The following is an 18,451-nucleotide window of genomic DNA, read 5'->3' on the forward strand; positions in this document are numbered from 1 at the left end:
GCCAGCGTGTGAACCAGTTTGTAGGAGGCAGGTAATGAGAGCGCGTGGATCAGCAGTGGACGAAGTTGAACACAGATGGTAGGACACAACGAAATGGCTGTTTTACAGCAGCAGCGGATTACTTTACAGATAGATATTCAAACATGAAAACAACAATAACTAATATCTGAATCATCTCCACAGAGGTAGCAGAATGATCTAAAGAAGAATTCAAATTGACAACAAATCAAAATTTCACATAAGAACATTCTATCTAATACCAATGAAACAGAGGACGTCGCCGTCCAATCCTCGGTAGTATAGTGGTTAGTATCCCCGCCTGTCACGCGGGAGCCCGGGGTTCAATTCCCCAGCAGGGAGACGGTGGCATTTTGAGGGGTCAGCTCCATATCTCAACCCCGCAGTGCCGTATTTAAGTCCCGTTTGCTCCAAAGGTGTGCATTCACATGTCCGAGCAGTCTGCTCTTGTCAACAATCTGACCAACAAACAAAACCGAAAATTGTCTCAATTCTGCTCTCCCTGGCAAACTTACACTTTCATCTATCCAGGCGCCCATTCGAGACTTCCTGCTTTTTGACGACAAATGAAAAATGCCGTCCTGAAGAATGGTCACTGGACCAGAAACGTTGACTGCGTTCTTCCCCCACTCTCACCCCCACTCCAGATGCTGACTTTCTCCAGCAATTTCTGTTTCCCATTCTGATTTTCTTGTTACTTCGTCCCGTCAGTGGGCATATAACTCCCGAGCAAACGGAGTGCAAATGAAAACCTTTAAGCAACCGGTAGCGACAAATGAATGTGAGGTTTTTTTACACCCTCCCTCACATCAAAAAGGGGTCAGTCCCCCTCAGAGATTGGACCCGATCCTGCGATTAAGGTGATGCAACACCATCCCCTGCTGCTGGCAGACTGTACTACACCCACAGTGGAAAGTCAAAGTCATCTGAGAAGCATTTTTGTCTGCTCTTCTCGATAGAAGGACAAAGCCCAGTGGCTGGGTTAACATGTAGGTCAACACAGAGGCAAGGTTGAGAAAGCAGAACCTTCACTGTGGTCTGCTGCACGTGCAGGAAGTGAACCTACACTGTTGGCATCATAGAATCACCACAGTGTGGAAGCAGGCCATTCAGACGGACAAGTCCACACCGACCCTTCTGAAGAGAAACCCATGCAGATCCACGTTCAGTCATGATGATATTGAATGGTGGTGCTGTCTTGAAGGGCTGAATGGCACAAGTGAGGACTGCAGTTGCTGGAAATCAGAGTCTCGATTAGAGTGGTGCTGGAAAAGCAACGCAAGTCAGACAGCATCCTGATTTTCCTGCTACTCGGATTCTGCCTGAATTGAAGGGCTGAATGGCCTACCCCTGCACTTATTTTCTATGTTTCGATGTTAAATGCATGGCTCAGAGATTGACGTGAGTTGGAAGTAACCCTGCGATTAACTGTTCATCCTCATGATTTTATAAACATCAAGAAATTGTTGGCAAAGTGTTTCGACGTTGACAGTGGAGCTGATGCAGCGTACAGTAAAGTCACCACCGTCCTCCAGGAGCACTGCTCTCTGATGAGGGAGCGATCGATGGGTGGTAGTTGAACCTGAGGGGATGAGCTTGAAAAGGGGAATCTTTCATGCTGAGTCCATTTGGCTGTGGGAATTGAAGCCAGGCTGTTGGATTTGTGTTGTATTACAGGCCAGCGTGTGAACCAGTTTGTAGGAGGCAGGTAATGAGAGCGCGTGGATCAGCAGTGGACGAAGTTTAACACATTTGGTAGGACACAACGAAATGGCTGTTTTACAGCAGCAGCGGATTACTTTACAGATAGATATTCAAACATGAAAACAACAATAACTAATATCTGAATCATCTCCACAGAGGTAGCAGAATGATCTAAAGAAGAATTCAAATTGACAACAAATCAAAATTTCACATAAGAACATTCTATCTAATACCAATGAAACAGAAAGCGACGCCGTCCAATCCTCGGTAGTATAGTGTTGAGTAGACCCGCCTGTCACGCGGGAGACCGGGGTTCAATTCCCCGCCGGGGAGTCAGTGGCATTTTGAGGGGTCAGCTCCATATCTCAACCCCGGAGTGCCGGATTCAAGTCCCGTTTGCTCCAAAGGTGTGCATTCACATGTCCGAGCAGTCTGCTCTTGTAAACAATCTGACCAACAAACAAAACCGAAAATTGTCTCAATTCTGCTCTCCCTGGCAAACTTACACTTTCATCTATCCAGGCACCCATTCGAGACTTCCTGCTTTTTGACGACAAATGAAAAATGCCGTCCTGAAGAATGGTCACTGGACCAGAAACGTTGACTGCGTTCTTCCCCCACTCTCACCCCCACTCCAGATGCTGACTTTCTCCAGCAATTTCTGTTTCCCATTCTGATTTTCTTGTTACTTCGTCCCGTCAGTGGGCATATAACTCCCGCGCAAACGGAGTGCAAATGAAAACCTTTAAGCAACCGGTAGCGACAAATGAATGTGAGGTTTTTTTACACCCTCCCTCACATCAAAAAGGGGTCAGTCCCCCTCAGAGATTGGACCCGATCCTGCAATTAAGGTGATGCAACACCATCCCCTGCTGCTGGCAGACTGTACTACACCCACAGTGGAAAGTCATCTGAGAAGCATTTTTGTCTGCTCTTCTCGATAGAAGGACAAAGCCCAGTGGCTGGGTTAACATGTAGGTCAACACAGAGGCAAGGTTGAGAAAGCAGAACCTTCACTGTGGTCTGCTGCACGTGCAGGAAGTGAACCTACACTGTTGGCATCATAGAATCACCACAGTGTGGAAGCAGGCCATTCAGACGGACAAGTCCACACCGACCCTTCTGAAGAGAAACCCATGCAGATCCACGTTCAGTCATGATGATATTGAATGGTGGTGCTGTCTTGAAGGGCTGAATGGCACAAGTGAGGACTGCAGTTGCTGGAAATCAGAGTCTCGATTAGAGTGGTGCTGGAAAAGCAACGCAAGTCAGACAGCATCCTGATTTTCCTGCTCCTCGGATTCTGCCTGAATTGAAGGGCTGAATGGCCTACCCCTGCACTTATTTTCTATGTTTCGATGTTAAATGCATGGCTCAGAGATTGACGTGAGTTGGAAGTAACCCTGCGATTAACTGTTCATCCTCATGATTTTATAAACATCAAGAAATTGTTGGCAAAGTGTTTCGACATTGACAGTGGAGCTGATGCAGCGTACAGTAAAGTCACCACCGTCCTCCAGGAGCACTGCTCTCTGATGAGGGAGCGATCGATGGGTGGTAGTTGAACCTGAGGGGATGAGCTTGAAAAGGGGAATCTTTCATGCTGAGTCCATTTGGTTGTGGGAATTGAAGCCAGGCTGTTGGATTTGTGTTGTATTACAGGCCAGCGTGTGAACCAGTTTGTAGGAGGCAGGTAATGAGAGCGCGTGGATCAGCAGTGGACGAAGTTGAACACAGATGGTAGGACACAACGAAATGGCTGTTTTACAGCAGCAGCGGATTACTTTACAGATAGATATTCAAACATGAAAACAACAATAACTAATATCTGAATCATCTCCACAGAGGTAGCAGAATGATCTAAAGAAGAATTCAAATTGACAACAAATCAAAATTTCACATAAGAACATTCTATCTAATACTAATGAAACAGAGGGCGACGCCGTCCCATCCTCGGTAGTATAGTGGTTAGTATCCCCGCCTGTCACGCGGGAGACCGGGGTTCAATTCCCCGCCGGGGAGTCGGTGGCATTTTGAGGGGTCAGTCCATATCTCAACCCATCAGTGCCGTATTCAAGTCCCGTTTGCTCCAAAGGTGTGCATTCACATGTCCGAGCAGTCTGCTCTTGTAAACAATCTGACCAACAAACAAAACCGAAAATTGTCTCAATTCTGCTCTCCCTGGCAAACTTACACTTTCCAGGCACCCATTCGAGACTTCCTGCTTTTTGACGACAAATGAAAAATGCCGTCCTGAAGAATGGTCCCTGGACCAGAAACGTTGACTGCGTTCTTCCCCCAATCTCACCCCCACTCCAGATGCTGACTTTCTCCAGCAATTTCTGTTTCCCATTCTGATTTTCTTGTTACTTCGTCCCGTCAGTGGGCATATAACTCCCGCGCAAACGGAGTGCAAATGAAAACCTTTAAGCAACCGGTAGCGACAAATGAATGTGAGGTTTTTTTACACCCTCCCTCACATCAAAAAGGGGTCAGTCCCCCTCAGAGATTGGACCCGATCCTGCGATTAAGGTGATGCAACACCATCCCCTGCTGCTGGCAGACTGTACTACACCCACAGTGGAAAGTCAAAGTCATCTGAGAAGCATTTTTGTCTGCTCTTCTCGATAGAAGGACAAAGCCCAGTGGCTGGGTTAACATGTAGGTCAACACAGAGGCAAGGTTGAGAAAGCAGAATCTTCACTGTGGTCTGCTGCACGTGCAGGAACTGAACCTACACTGTTGGCATCATAGAATCACCACAGTGTGGAAGCAGGCCATTCAGACGGACAAGTCCACACCGACCCTTCTGAAGAGAAACCCATGCAGATCCACGTTCAGTCATGATGATATTGAATGGTGGTGCTGTCTTGAAGGGCTGAATGGCACAAGTGAGGACTGCAGTTGCTGGAAATCAGAGTCTCGATTAGAGTGGTGCTGGAAAAGCAACGCAAGTCAGACAGCATCCTGATTTTCCTGCTCCTCGGATTCTGCCTGAATTGAAGGGCTGAATGGCCTACCCCTGCACTTATTTTCTATGTTTCGATGTTAAATGCATGGCTCAGAGATTGACGTGAGTTGGAAGTAACCCTGCGATTAACTGTTCATCCTCATGATTTTATAAACATCAAGAAATTGTTGGCAAAGTGTTTCGACGTTGACAGTGGAGCTGATGCAGCGTACAGTAAAGTCACCACCGTCCTCCAGGAGCACTGCTCTCTGATGAGGGAGCGATCGATGGGTGGTAGTTGAACCTGAGGGGATGAGCTTGAAAAGGGGAATCTTTCATGCTGAGTCCATTTGGTTGTGGGAATTGAAGCCAGGCTGTTGGATTTGTGTTGTATTACAGGCCAGCGTGTGAACCAGTTTGTAGGAGGCAGGTAATGAGAGCGCGTGGATCAGCAGTGGACGAAGTTGAACACAGATGGTAGGACACAACGAAATGGCTGTTTTACAGCAGCAGCGGATTACTTTACAGATAGATATTCAAACATGAAAACAACAATAACTAATATCTGAATCATCTCCACAGAGGTAGCAGAATGATCTAAAGAAGAATTCAAATTGACAACAAATCAAAATTTCACATAAGAACATTCTATCTAATACCAATGAAACAGAGGGCGACGCCGTCCAATCCTCGGTAGTATAGTGGTTAGTATCCCCGCCTGTCACGCGGGAGACCGGGGTTCAATTCCCCGCCGGGGAGTCGGTGGCATTTTGAGGGGTCAGCTCCATTTCTCAACCCCGGAGTGCCGTATTCAAGTCCCGTTTGCTCCAAAGGTGTGCATTCACATGTCCGAGCAGTCTGCTCTTGTAAACAATCTGACCAACAAAGAAAACCGAAAACTGTCTCAATTCTGCTCTCCCTGGCAAACTTACACTTTCATCTATCCAGGCACCCATTCGAGACTTCCTGCTTTTTGACGACAAATGAAAAATGCCGTCCTGAAGAATGGTCACTGGACCAGAAACGTTGACTGCGTTCTTCCCCCACTCTCACCCCCACTCCAGATGCTGACTTTCTCCAGCAATTTCTGTTTCCCATTCTGATTTTCTTGTTACTTCGTCCCGTCAGTGGGCATATAACTCCCGCGCAAACGGAGTGCAAATGAAAACCTTTAAGCAACCGGTAGCGACAAATGAATGTGAGGTTTTTTTACACCCTCCCTCACATCAAAAAGGGGTCAGTCCCCCTCAGAGATTGGACCCGATCCTGCGATTAAGGTGATGCAACACCATCCCCTGCTGCTGGCAGACTGTACTACACCCACAGTGGAAAGTCAAAGTCATCTGAGAAGCATTTTTGTCTGCTCTTCTCGATAGAAGGACAAAGCCCAGTGGCTGGGTTAACATGTAGGTCAACACAGAGGCAAGGTTGAGAAAGCAGAATCTTCACTGTGGTCTGCTGCACGTGCAGGAACTGAACCTACACTGTTGGCATCATAGAATCACCACAGTGTGGAAGCAGGCCATTCAGACGGACAAGTCCACACCGACCCTTCTGAAGAGAAACCCATGCAGATCCACGTTCAGTCATGATGATATTGAATGGTGGTGCTGTCTTGAAGGGCTGAATGGCACAAGTGAGGACTGCAGTTGCTGGAAATCAGAGTCTCGATTAGAGTGGTGCTGGAAAAGCAACGCAAGTCAGACAGCATCCTGATTTTCCTGCTCCTCGGATTCTGCCTGAATTGAAGGGCTGAATGGCCTACCCCTGCACTTATTTTCTATGTTTCGATGTTAAATGCATGGCTCAGAGATTGACGTGAGTTGGAAGTAACCCTGCGATTAACTGTTCATCCTCATGATTTTATAAACATCAAGAAATTGTTGGCAAAGTGTTTCGACGTTGACAGTGGAGCTGATGCAGCGTACAGTAAAGTCACCACCGTCCTCCAGGAGCACTGCTCTCTGATGAGGGAGCGATCGATGGGTGGTAGTTGAACCTGAGGGGATGAGCTTGAAAAGGGGAATCTTTCATGCTGAGTCCATTTGGTTGTGGGAATTGAAGCCAGCCTGTTGGATTTGTGTTGTATTATAGGCCAGCGTGTGAACCAGTTTGTAGGAGGCAGGTAATGAGAGCGCGTGGATCAGCAGTGGACGAAGTTGAACACAGATGGTAGGACACAACGAAATGGCTGTTTTACAGCAGCAGCGGATTACTTTACAGATAGATATTCAAACATGAAAACAACAATAACTAATATCTGAATCATCTCCACAGAGGTAGCAGAATGATCTAAAGAAGAATTCAAATTGACAACAAATCAAAATTTCACATAAGAACATTCTATCTAATACCAATGAAACAGAGGGCGACGCCGTCCAATCCTCGGTAGTATAGTGGTTAGTATCCCCGCCTGTCACGCGGGAGACCGGGGTTCAATTCCCCGCCGGGGAGTCGGTGGCATTTTGAGGGGTCAGCTCCATTTCTCAACCCCGGAGTGCCGTATTCAAGTCCCGTTTGCTCCAAAGGTGTGCATTCACATGTCCGAGCAGTCTGCTCTTGTAAACAATCTGACCAACAAACAAAACCGAAAATTGTCTCAATTCTGCTCTCCCTGGCAAACTTACACTTTCATCTATCCAGGCACCCATTCGAGACTTTCTGCTTTTTGACGACAAATGAAAAATGCCGTCCTGAAGAATGGTCACTGGACCAGAAACGTTGACTGCGTTCTTCCCCCAATCTCACCCCCACTCCAGATGCTGACTTTCTCCAGCAATTTCTGTTTCCCATTCTGATTTTCTTGTTACTTCGTCCCGTCAGTGGGCATATAACTCCCGCGCAAACGGAGTGCAAATGAAAACCTTTAAGCAACCGGTAGCGACAAATGAATGTGAGGTTTTTTTACACCCTCCCTCACATCAAAAAGGAGTCAGTCCCCCTCAGAGATTGGACCCGATCCTGCGATTAAGGTGATGCAACACCATCCCCTGCTGCTGGCAGACTGTACTACACCCACAGTGGAAAGTCAAAGTCATCTGAGAAGCATTTTTGTCTGCTCTTCTCGATAGAAGGACAAAGCCCAGTGGCTGGGTTAACATGTAGGTCAACACAGAGGCAAGGTTGAGAAAGCAGAACCTTCACTGTGGTCTGCTGCACGTGCAGGAAGTGAACCTACACTGTTGGCATCATGGAATCACCACAGTGTGGAAGCAGGCCATTCAGACGGACAAGTCCACACCGACCCTTCTGAAGAGAAACCCATGCAGATCCACGTTCAGTCATGATGATATTGAATGGTGGTGCTGTCTTGAAGGGCTGAATGGCACAAGTGAGGACTGCAGTTGCTGGAAATCAGAGTCTCGATTAGAGTGGTGCTGGAAAAGCAACGCAAGTCAGACAGCATCCTGATTTTCCTGCTCCTCGGATTCTGCCTGAATTGAAGGGCTGAATGGCCTACCCCTGCACTTATTTTCTATGTTTCGATGTTAAATGCATGGCTCAGAGATTGACGTGAGTTGGAAGTAACCCTGCGATTAACTGTTCATCCTCATGATTTTATAAACATCAAGAAATTGTTGGCAAAGTGTTTCGACGTTGACAGTGGAGCTGATGCAGCGTACAGTAAAGTCACCACCGTCCTCCAGGAGCACTGCTCTCTGATGAGGGAGCGATCGATGGGTGGTAGTTGAACCTGAGGGGATGAGCTTGAAAAGGGGAATCTTTCATGCTGAGTCCATTTGGTTGTGGGAATTGAAGCCAGACTGTTGGATTTGTGTTGTATTACAGGCCAGCGTGTGAACCAGTTTGTAGGAGGCAGGTAATGAGAGCGCGTGGATCAGCAGTGGACGAAGTTTAACACAGATGGTAGGACACAACGAAATGGCTGTTTTACAGCAGCAGCGGATTACTTTACAGATAGATATTCAAACATGAAAACAACAATAACTAATATCTGAATCATCTCCACAGAGGTAGCAGAATGATCTAAAGAAGAATTCAAATTGACAACAAATCAAAATTTCACATAAGAACATTCTATCTAATACCAATGAAACAGAGGGCGACGCCGTCCAATCCTCGGTAGTATAGTGGTTAGTATCCCCGCCTGTCACGCGGGAGACCGGGGTTCAATTCCCCGCCGGGGAGTCGGTGGCATTTTGAGGGGTCAGCTCCATTTCTCGACCCCGGAGTGCCGTATTCAAGTCCCGTTTGCTCCAAAGGTGTGCATTCACATGTCCGAGCAGTCTGCTCTTGTAAACAATCTGACCAACAAACAAAACCGAAAATTGTCTCAATTCTGCTCTCCCTGGCAAACTTACACTTTCATCTATCCAGGCACCCATTCGAGACTTCCTGCTTTTTGACGACAAATGAAAAATGCCGTCCTGAAGAATGGTCACTGGACCAGAAACGTTGACTGCGTTCTTCCCCCACTCTCACCCCCACTCCAGATGCTGACTTTCTCCAGCAATTTCTGTTTCCCATTCTGATTTTCTTGTTACTTCGTCCCGTCAGTGGGCATATAACTCCCGCGCAAACGGAGTGCAAATGAAAACCTTTAAGCAACCGGTAGCGACAAATGAATGTGAGGTTTTTTTACACCCTCCCTCACATCAAAAAGGGGTCAGTCCCCCTCAGAGATTGGACCCGATCCTGCGATTAAGGTGATGCAACACCATCCCCTGCTGCTGGCAGACTGTACTACACCCACAGTGGAAAGTCAAAGTCATCTGAGAAGCATTTTTGTCTGCTCTTCTCGATAGAAGGACAAAGCCCAGTGGCTGGGTTAACATGTAGGTCAACACAGAGGCAAGGTTGAGAAAGCAGAACCTTCACTGTGGTCTGCTGCACGTGCAGGAACTGAACCTACACTGTTGGCATCATAGAATCACCACAGTGTGGAAGCAGGCCATTCAGACGGACAAGTCCACACCGTCCCTTCTGAAGAGAAACCCATGCAGATCCACGTTCAGTCATGATGATATTGAATGGTGGTGCTGTCTTGAAGGGCTGAATGGCACAAGTGAGGACTGCAGTTGCTGGAAATCAGAGTCTCGATTAGAGTGGTGCTGGAAAAGCAACGCAAGTCAGACAGCATCTGATTTTCCTGCTCCTCGGATTCTGCCTGAATTGAAGGGCTGAATGGCCTACCCCTGCACTTATTTTCTATGTTTCGATGTTAAATGCATGGCTCAGAGATTGACGTGAGTTGGAAGTAACCCTGCGATTAACTGTTCATCCTCATGATTTTATAAACATCAAGAAATTGTTGGCAAAGTGTTTCGACGTTGACAGTGGAGCTGATGCAGCGTACAGTAAAGTCACCACCGTCCTCCAGGAGCACTGCTCTCTGATGAGGGAGCGATCGATGGGTGGTAGTTGAACCTGAGGGGATGAGCTTGAAAAGGGGAATCTTTCATGCTGAGTCCATTTGGCTGTGGGAATTGAAGCCAGGCTGTTGGATTTGTGTTGTATTACAGGCCAGCGTGTGAACCAGTTTGTAGGAGGCAGGTAATGAGAGCGCGTGGATCAGCAGTGGACGAAGTTGAACACAGATGGTAGGACACAACGAAATGGCTGTTTTACAGCAGCAGCGGATTACTTTACAGATAGATATTCAAACATGAAAACAACAATAACTAATATCTGAATCATCTCCACAGAGGTAGCAGAATGATCTAAAGAAGAATTCAAATTGACAACAAATCAAAATTTCACATAAGAACATTCTATCTAATACCAATGAAACACAGGGCGACGCCGCTTAATCCTCGGTAGTATAGTGGTTAGTATCCCCGCCTGTCACGCGAGAGTCCGGGGTTCAATTCCCCGCCGGGGAGTCGGTGGCATTTTGAGGGGTCAGCTCCATTTCTCAACCCCGGAGTGCCGTATTCAAGTCCCGTTTGCTCCAAAGGTGTGCATTCACATGTCCGAGCAGTCTGCTCTTGTAAACAATCTGACCAACAAACAAAACCGAAAATTGTCTCAATTCTGCTCTCCCTGGCAAACTTACACTTTCATCTATCCAGGCACCCATTCGAGACTTCCTGCTTTTTGACGACAAATGAAAAATGCCGTCCTGAAGAATGGTCACTGGACCAGAAACGTTGACTGCTTTCTTCCCCCACTCTCACCCCCACTCCAGATGCTGACTTTCTCCAGCAATTTCTGTTTCCCATTCTAATTTTCTTGTTACTTCGTCCCGTCAGTGGGCTTATAACTCCCGCGCAAACGGAGTGCAAATGAAAACCTTTAAGCAACCGGTAGCGACAAATGAATGTGAGGTTTTTTTACACCCTCCCTCACATCAAAAAGGGGTCAGTCCCCCTCAGAGATTGGACCCGATCCTGCGATTAAGGTGATGCAACACCATCCCCTGCTGCTGGCAGACTGTACTACACCCACAGTGGAAAGTCATCTGAGAAGCATTTTTGTCTGCTCTTCTCGATAGAAGGACAAAGCCCAGTGGCTGGGTTAACATGTAGGTCAACACAGAGGCAAGGTTGAGAAAGCAGAACCTTCACTGTGGTCTGCTGCACGTGCAGGAACTGAACCTACACTGTTGGCATCATAGAATCACCACAGTGTGGAAGCAGGCCATTCAGACGGACAAGTCCACACCGTCCCTTCTGAAGAGAAACCCATGCAGATCCACGTTCAGTCATGATGATATTGAATGGTGGTACTGTCTTGAAGGGCTGAATGGCACAAGTGAGGACTGCAGTTGCTGGAAATCAGAGTCTCGATTAGAGTGGTGCTGGAAAAGCAACGCAAGTCAGACAGCATCCTGATTTTCCTGCTCCTCGGATTCTGCCTGAATTGAAGGGCTGAATGGCCTACCCCTGCACTTATTTTCTATGTTTCGATGTTAAATGCATGGCTCAGAGATTGACGTGAGTTGGAAGTAACCCTGCGATTAACTGTTCATCCTCATGATTTTATAAACATCAAGAAATTGTTGGCAAAGTGTTTCGACGTTGACAGTGGAGCTGATGCAGCGTACAGTAAAGTCACCACCGTCCTCCAGGAGCACTGCTCTCTGATGAGGGAGCGATCGATGGGTGGTAGTTGAACCTGAGGGGATGAGCTTGAAAAGGGGAATCTTTCATGCTGAGTCCATTTGGCTGTGGGAATTGAAGCCAGGCTGTTGGATTTGTGTTGTATTACAGGCCAGCGTGTGAACCAGTTTGTAGGAGGCAGGTAATGAGAGCGCGTGGATCAGCAGTGGACGAAGTTGAACACAGATGGTAGGACACAAGGAAATGGCTGTTTTACAGCAGCAGCGGATTACTTTACAGATAGATATTCAAACATGAAAACAACAATAACTAATATCTGAATCATCTCCACAGAGGTAGCAGAATGATCTAAAGAAGAATTCAATTTGACAACAAATCAAAATTTCACATAAGAACATTCTATCTAATACCAATGAAACAGATGGCGACGCCGTCCAATCCTCGGTAGTATAGTGGTTAGTATCCCCGCCTGTCACGCGGGAGACCGGGGTTCAATTCCCCGCCGGGGAGTCGGTGCCATTTTGAGGGGTCAGCTCCATTTCTCAACCCCGGAGTGCCGTATTCAAGTCCCATTTGCTCCAAAGGTGTGCATTCACATGTCCGAGCAGTCTTCTCTTGTAAACAATCTGACCAACAAACAAAACCGAAAATTGTCTCAATTCTGCTCTCCCTGGCAAACTTACACTTTCATCTATCCAGGCACCCATTCGAGACTTCCTGCTTTTTGACGACAAATGAAAAATGCCGTCCTGAAGAATGGTCACTGGATCAGAAACGTTGACTGCGTTCTTCCCCCACTCTCACCCCCACTCCAGATGCTGACTTTCTCCAGCAATTTCTGTTTCCCATTCTGATTTTCTTGTTACTTCGTCCCGTCAGTGGGCATATAACTCCCGCGCAAACGGAGTGCAAATGAAAACCTTTAAGCAACCGGTAGCAACAAATGAATGTGAGGTTTTTTTACACCCTCCCTCACATCAAAAAGGGGTCAGTCCCCCTCAGAGATTGGACCCGATCCTGCGATTAAGGTGATGCAACACCATCCCCTGCTGCTGGCAGACTGTACTACACCCACAGTGGAAAGTCAAAGTCATCTGAGAAGCATTTTTGTCTGCTCTTCTCGATAGAAGGACAAAGCCCAGTGGCTGGGTTAACATGTAGGTCAACACAGAGGCAAGGTTGAGAAAGCAGAACCTTCACTGTGGTCTGCTGCACGTGCAGGAAGTGAACCTACACTGTTGGCATCATAGAATCACCACAGTGTGGAAGCAGGCCATTCAGACGGACAAGTCCACACCGACCCTTCTGAAGAGAAACCCATGCAGATCCACGTTCAGTCATGATGATATTGAATGGTGGTGCTGTCTTGAAGGGCTGAATGGCACAAGTGAGGACTGCAGTTGCTGGAAATCAGAGTCTCGATTAGAGTGGTGCTGGAAAAGCAACGCAAGTCAGACAGCATCCTGATTTTCCTGCTCCTCGGATTCTGCCTGAATTGAAGGGCTGAATGGCCTACCCCTGCACTTATTTTCTATGTTTCGATGTTAAATGCATGGCTCAGAGATTGACGTGAGTTGGAAGTAACCCTGCGATTAACTGTTCATCCTCATGATTTTATAAACATCAAGAAATTGTTGGCAAAGTGTTTCGACGTTGACAGTGGAGCTGATGCAGCGTACAGTAAAGTCACCACCGTCCTCCAGGAGCACTGCTCTCTGATGAGGGAGCGATCGATGGGTGGTAGTTGAACCTGAGGGGATGAGCTTGAAAAGGGGAATCTTTCATGCTGAGTCCATTTGGCTGTGGGAATTGAAGCCAGGCTGTTGGATTTGTGTTGTATTACAGGCCAGCGTGTGAACCAGTTTGTAGGAGGCAGGTAATGAGAGCGCGTGGATCAGCAGTGGACGAAGTTGAACACAGATGGTAGGACACAACGAAATGGCTGTTTTACAGCAGCAGCGGATTACTTTACAGATAGATATTCAAACATGAAAACAACAATAACTAATATCTGAATCATATCCACAGAGGTAGCAGAATGATCTAAAGAAGAATTCAAATTGACAACAAATCAAAATTTCACATAAGAACATTCTATCTAATACCAATGAAACAGAGGGCGACGCCGTCCAATCCTCGGTAGTATAGTGGTTAGTATCCCCGCCTGTCACGCGGGAGACCGGGGTTCAAGTCCCCGCCGGGGAGTCGGTGGCATTTTGAGGGGTCAGCTCCATTTCTCAACCCCGGAGTGCCGTATTCAAGTCCCGTTTGCTCCAAAGGTGTGCATTCACATGTCCGAGCAGTCTGCTCTTGTAAACAATCTGACCAACAAACAAAACCGAAAATTGTCTCAATTCTGCTCTCCCTGGCAAACTTACACTTTCATCTATCCAGGCACCCATTCGAGACTTCCTGCTTTTTGACGACAAATGAAAAATGCCGTCCTGAAGAATGGTCACTGGACCAGAAACGTTGACTGCTTTCTTCCCCCACTCTCACCCCCACTCCAGATGCTGACTTTCTCCAGCAATTTCTGTTTCCCATTCTGATTTTCTTGTTACTTCGTCCCGTCAGTGGGCTTATAACTCCCGCGCAAACGGAGTGCAAATGAAAACCTTTAAGCAACCGGTAGCGACAAATGAATGTGAGGTTTTTTTACACCCTCCCTCACATCAAAAAGGGGTCAGTCCCCCTCAGAGATTGGACCCGATCCTGCGATTAAGGTGATGCAACACCATCCCCTGCTGCTGGCAGACTGTACTACACCCACAGTGGAAAGTCATCTGAGAAGCATTTTTGTCTGCTCTTCTCGATAGAAGGACAAAGCCCAGTGGCTGGGTTAACATGTAGGTCAACACAGAGGCAAGGTTGAGAAAGCAGAACCTTCACTGTGGTCTGCTGCACGTGCAGGAACTGAACCTACACTGTTGGCATCATAGAATCACCACAGTGTGGAAGCAGGCCATTCAGACGGACAAGTCCACACCGTCCCTTCTGAAGAGAAACCCATGCAGATCCACGTTCAGTCATGATGATATTGAATGGTGGTACTGTCTTGAAGGGCTGAATGGCACAAGTGAGGACTGCAGTTGCTGGAAATCAGAGTCTCGATTAGAGTGGTGCTGGAAAAGCAACGCAAGTCAGACAGCATCCTGATTTTCCTGCTCCTCGGATTCTGCCTGAATTGAAGGGCTGAATGGCCTACCCCTGCACTTATTTTCTATGTTTCGATGTTAAATGCATGGCTCAGAGATTGACGTGAGTTGGAAGTAACCCTGCGATTAACTGTTCATCCTCATGATTTTATAAACATCAAGAAATTGATGGCAAAGTGTTTCGACGTTGACAGTGGAGCTGATGCAGCGTACAGTAAAGTCACCACCGTCCTCCAGGAGCACTGCTCTCTGATGAGGGAGCGATCGATGGGTGGTAGTTGAACCTGAGGGGATGAGCTTGAAAAGGGGAATCTTACATGCTGAGTCCATTTGGCTGTGGGAATTGAAGCCAGGCTGTTGGATTTGTGTTGTATTACAGGCCAGCGTGTGAACCAGTTTGTAGGAGGCAGGTAATGAGAGCGCGTGGATCAGCAGTGGACGAAGTTGAACACAGATGGTAGGACACAACGAAATGGCTGTTTTACAGCAGCAGCGGATTACTTTACAGATAGATATTCAAACATGAAAACAACAATAACTAATATCTGAATCATCTCCACAGAGGTAGCAGAATGATCTAAAGAAGAATTCAAATTGACAACAAATCAAAATTTCACATAAGAACATTCTATCTAATACCAATGAAACAGATGGCGACGCCGTCCTATCCTCGGTAGTACAGTGGTTAGTATCCCCGCCTGTCACGCGGGAGACCGGGGTTCAATTCCCCGCCGGGGAGTCGGTGCCATTTTGAGGGGTCAGCTCCATTTCTCAACCCCGGAGTGCCGTATTCAAGTCCCGTTTGCTCCAAAGGTGTGCATTCACATGTCCGAGCAGTCTGCTCTTGTAAACCATCTGACCAACAAACAAAACCGAAAATTGTCTCAATTCTGCTCTCCCTGGCAAACTTACACTTTCATCTATCCAGGCACCCATTCGAGACTTCCTGCTTTTTGACGACAAATGAAAAATGCCGTCCTGAAGAATGGTCACTGGACCAGAAACGTTGACTGCTTTCTTCCCCCACTCTCACCCCCACTCCAGATGCTGACTTTCTCCAGCAATTTCTGTTTCCCATTCTGATTTTCTTGTTACTTCGTCCCGTCAGTGGGCTTATAACTCCCGCGCAAACGGAGTGCAAATGAAAACCTTTAAGCAACCGGTAGCGACAAATGAATGTGAGGTTTTTTTACACCCTCCCTCACATCAAAAAGGGGTCAGTCCCACTCAGAGATTGGACCCGATCCTGCGATTAAGGTGATGCAACACCATCCCCTGCTGCTGGCAGACTGTACTACACCCACAGTGGAAAGTCATCTGAGAAGCATTTTTGTCTGCTCTTCTCGATAGAAGGACAAAGCCCAGTGGCTGGGTTAACATGTAGGTCAACACAGAGGCAAGGTTGAGAAAGCAGAACCTTCACTGTGGTCTGCTGCACGTGCAGGAACTGAACCTACACTGTTGGCATCATAGAATCACCACAGTGTGGAAGCAGGCCATTCAGACGGACAAGTCCACACCGTCCCTTCTGAAGAGAAACCCATGCAGATCCACGTTCAGTCATGATGATATTGAATGGTGGTACTGTCTTGAAGGGCTGAATGGCACAAGTGAGGACTGCAGTTGCTGGAAATCAGAGTCTCGATTAGAGTGGTGCTGGAAAAGCAACGCAAGTCAGACAGCATCCTGATTTTCCTGCTCCTCGGATTCTGCCTGAATTGAAGGGCTGAATGGCCTACCCCTGCACTTATTTTCTATGTTTCGATGTTAAATGCATGGCTCAGAGATTGACGTGAGTTGGAAGTAACCCTGCGATTAACTGTTCATCCTCATGATTTTATAAACATCAAGAAATTGTTGGCAAAGTGTTTCGACGTTGACAGTGGAGCTGATGCAGCGTACAGTAAAGTCACCACCGTCCTCCAGGAGCACTGCTCTCTGATGAGGGAGCGATCGATGGGTGGTAGTTGAACCTGAGGGGATGAGCTTGAAAAGGGGAATCTTTCATGCTGAGTCCATTTGGCTGTGGGAATTGAAGCCAGGCTGTTGGATTTGTGTTGTATTACAGGCCAGCGTGTGAACCAGTTTGTAGGAGGCAGGTAATGAGAGCGCGTGGATCAGCAGTGGACGAAGTTGAACACAGATGGTAGGACACAACGAAATGGCTGTTTTACAGCAGCAGCGGATTACTTTACAGATAGATATTCAAACATGAAAACAACAATAACTAATATCTGAATCATATCCACAGAGGTAGCAGAATGATCTAAAGAAGAATTCAAATTGACAACAAATCAAAATTTCACATAAGAACATTCTATCTAATACCAATGAAACAGAGGACGACGCCGTCCAATCCTCGGTAGTATAGTGGTTAGTATCCCCGCCTGTCACGCGAGAGTCCGGGGTTCAGTTCCCCGCCGGGGAGTCGGTGGCATTTTGAGGGGTCAGCTCCATTTCTCAACCCCGGAGTGCCGTATTCAAGTCCCGTTTGCTCCAAAGGTGTGCATTCACATGTCCGAGCAGTCTGCTCTTGTAAACAATCTGACCAACAAACAAAACCGAAAATTGTCTCAATTCTGCTCTCCCTGGCAAACTTACACTTTCATCTATCCAGGCACCCATTCGAGACTTCCTGCTTTTTGACGACAAATGAAAAATGCCGACCTGAAGAATGGTCACTGGACCAGAAACGTTGACTGCGTTCTTCCCCCACTCTCACCCCCACTCCAGATGCTGACTTTCTCCAGCAATTTCTGTTTCCCATTCTGATTTTCTTGTTACTTCGTCCCGTCAGTGGGCTTATAACTCCCGCGCAAACGGAGTGCAAATGAAAACCTTTAAGCAACCGGTAGCGACAAATGAATGTGAGGTTTTTTTACACCCTCCCTCACATCAAAAAGGGGTCAGTCCCCCTCAGAGATTGGACCCGATCCTGCGATTAAGGTGATGCAACACCATCCCCTGCTGCTGGCAGACTGTACTACACCCACAGTGGAAAGTCAAAGTCATCTGAGAAGCATTTTTGTCTGCTCTTCTCGATAGAAGGACAAAGCCCAGTGGCTGGGTTAACATGTAGGTCAACACAGAGGCAAGGTTGAGAAAGCAGAACCTTCACTGTGGTCTGCTGCACGTGCAGGAACTGAACCTACACTGTTGGCATCATAGAATCACCACAGTGTGGAAGCAGGCCATTCAGACGGACAAGTCCACACCGTCCCTTCTGAAGAGAAACCCATGCAGATCCACGTTCAGTCATGATGATATTGAATGGTGGTACTGTCTTGAAGGGCTGAATGGCACAAGTGAGGACTGCAGTTGCTGGAAATCAGAGTCTCGATTAGAGTGGTGCTGGAAAAGCAACGCAAGTCAGACAGCATCCTGATTTTCCTGCTCCTCGGATTCTGCCTGAATTGAAGGGCTGAATGGCCTACCCCTGCACTTATTTTCTATGTTTCGATGTTAAATGCATGGCTCAGAGATTGACGTGAGTTGGAAGTAACCCTGCGATTAACTGTTCATCCTCATGATTTTATAAACATCAAGAAATTGATGGCAAAGTGTTTCGACGTTGACAGTGGAGCTGATGCAGCGTACAGTAA

General features: G+C 47.2%; 7 non-coding genes across 7 annotated transcripts; all 7 read left to right on the forward strand.

Annotated features, from left to right (window-relative positions):
* Nucleotides 1-3,672: 3,672 nt before the first annotated feature.
* On the forward strand, nucleotides 3,673-3,744 carry trnad-guc (transfer RNA aspartic acid (anticodon GUC)). The gene has a single exon. It is a non-coding gene; the product is annotated as a tRNA-Asp (tRNA).
* Nucleotides 3,745-5,359: 1,615 nt separating this feature from the next.
* On the forward strand, nucleotides 5,360-5,431 carry trnad-guc (transfer RNA aspartic acid (anticodon GUC)). The gene has a single exon. It is a non-coding gene; the product is annotated as a tRNA-Asp (tRNA).
* Nucleotides 5,432-7,054: 1,623 nt separating this feature from the next.
* On the forward strand, nucleotides 7,055-7,126 carry trnad-guc (transfer RNA aspartic acid (anticodon GUC)). Its single transcript has one exon. It is a non-coding gene; the product is annotated as a tRNA-Asp (tRNA).
* A 1,623-nt stretch (nucleotides 7,127-8,749) lies between these two features.
* trnad-guc (transfer RNA aspartic acid (anticodon GUC)) lies at nucleotides 8,750-8,821 on the forward strand. Its single transcript has one exon. It is a non-coding gene; the product is annotated as a tRNA-Asp (tRNA).
* A 3,311-nt stretch (nucleotides 8,822-12,132) lies between these two features.
* trnad-guc (transfer RNA aspartic acid (anticodon GUC)) lies at nucleotides 12,133-12,204 on the forward strand. The gene has a single exon. It is a non-coding gene; the product is annotated as a tRNA-Asp (tRNA).
* Nucleotides 12,205-13,827: 1,623 nt separating this feature from the next.
* trnad-guc (transfer RNA aspartic acid (anticodon GUC)) lies at nucleotides 13,828-13,899 on the forward strand. The gene has a single exon. It is a non-coding gene; the product is annotated as a tRNA-Asp (tRNA).
* A 1,617-nt stretch (nucleotides 13,900-15,516) lies between these two features.
* Nucleotides 15,517-15,588, forward strand: trnad-guc (transfer RNA aspartic acid (anticodon GUC)). Its single transcript has one exon. It is a non-coding gene; the product is annotated as a tRNA-Asp (tRNA).
* Nucleotides 15,589-18,451: the final 2,863 nt, after the last annotated feature.

The sequence above is a fragment of the Chiloscyllium plagiosum genome, unplaced genomic scaffold (genome assembly GCF_037043375.1).
Source record: "Chiloscyllium plagiosum isolate Xiang-an unplaced genomic scaffold, Cpla_swu_hap1 HiC_scaffold_35, whole genome shotgun sequence".
NCBI lineage: Eukaryota > Metazoa > Chordata > Chondrichthyes > Orectolobiformes > Hemiscylliidae > Chiloscyllium > Chiloscyllium plagiosum.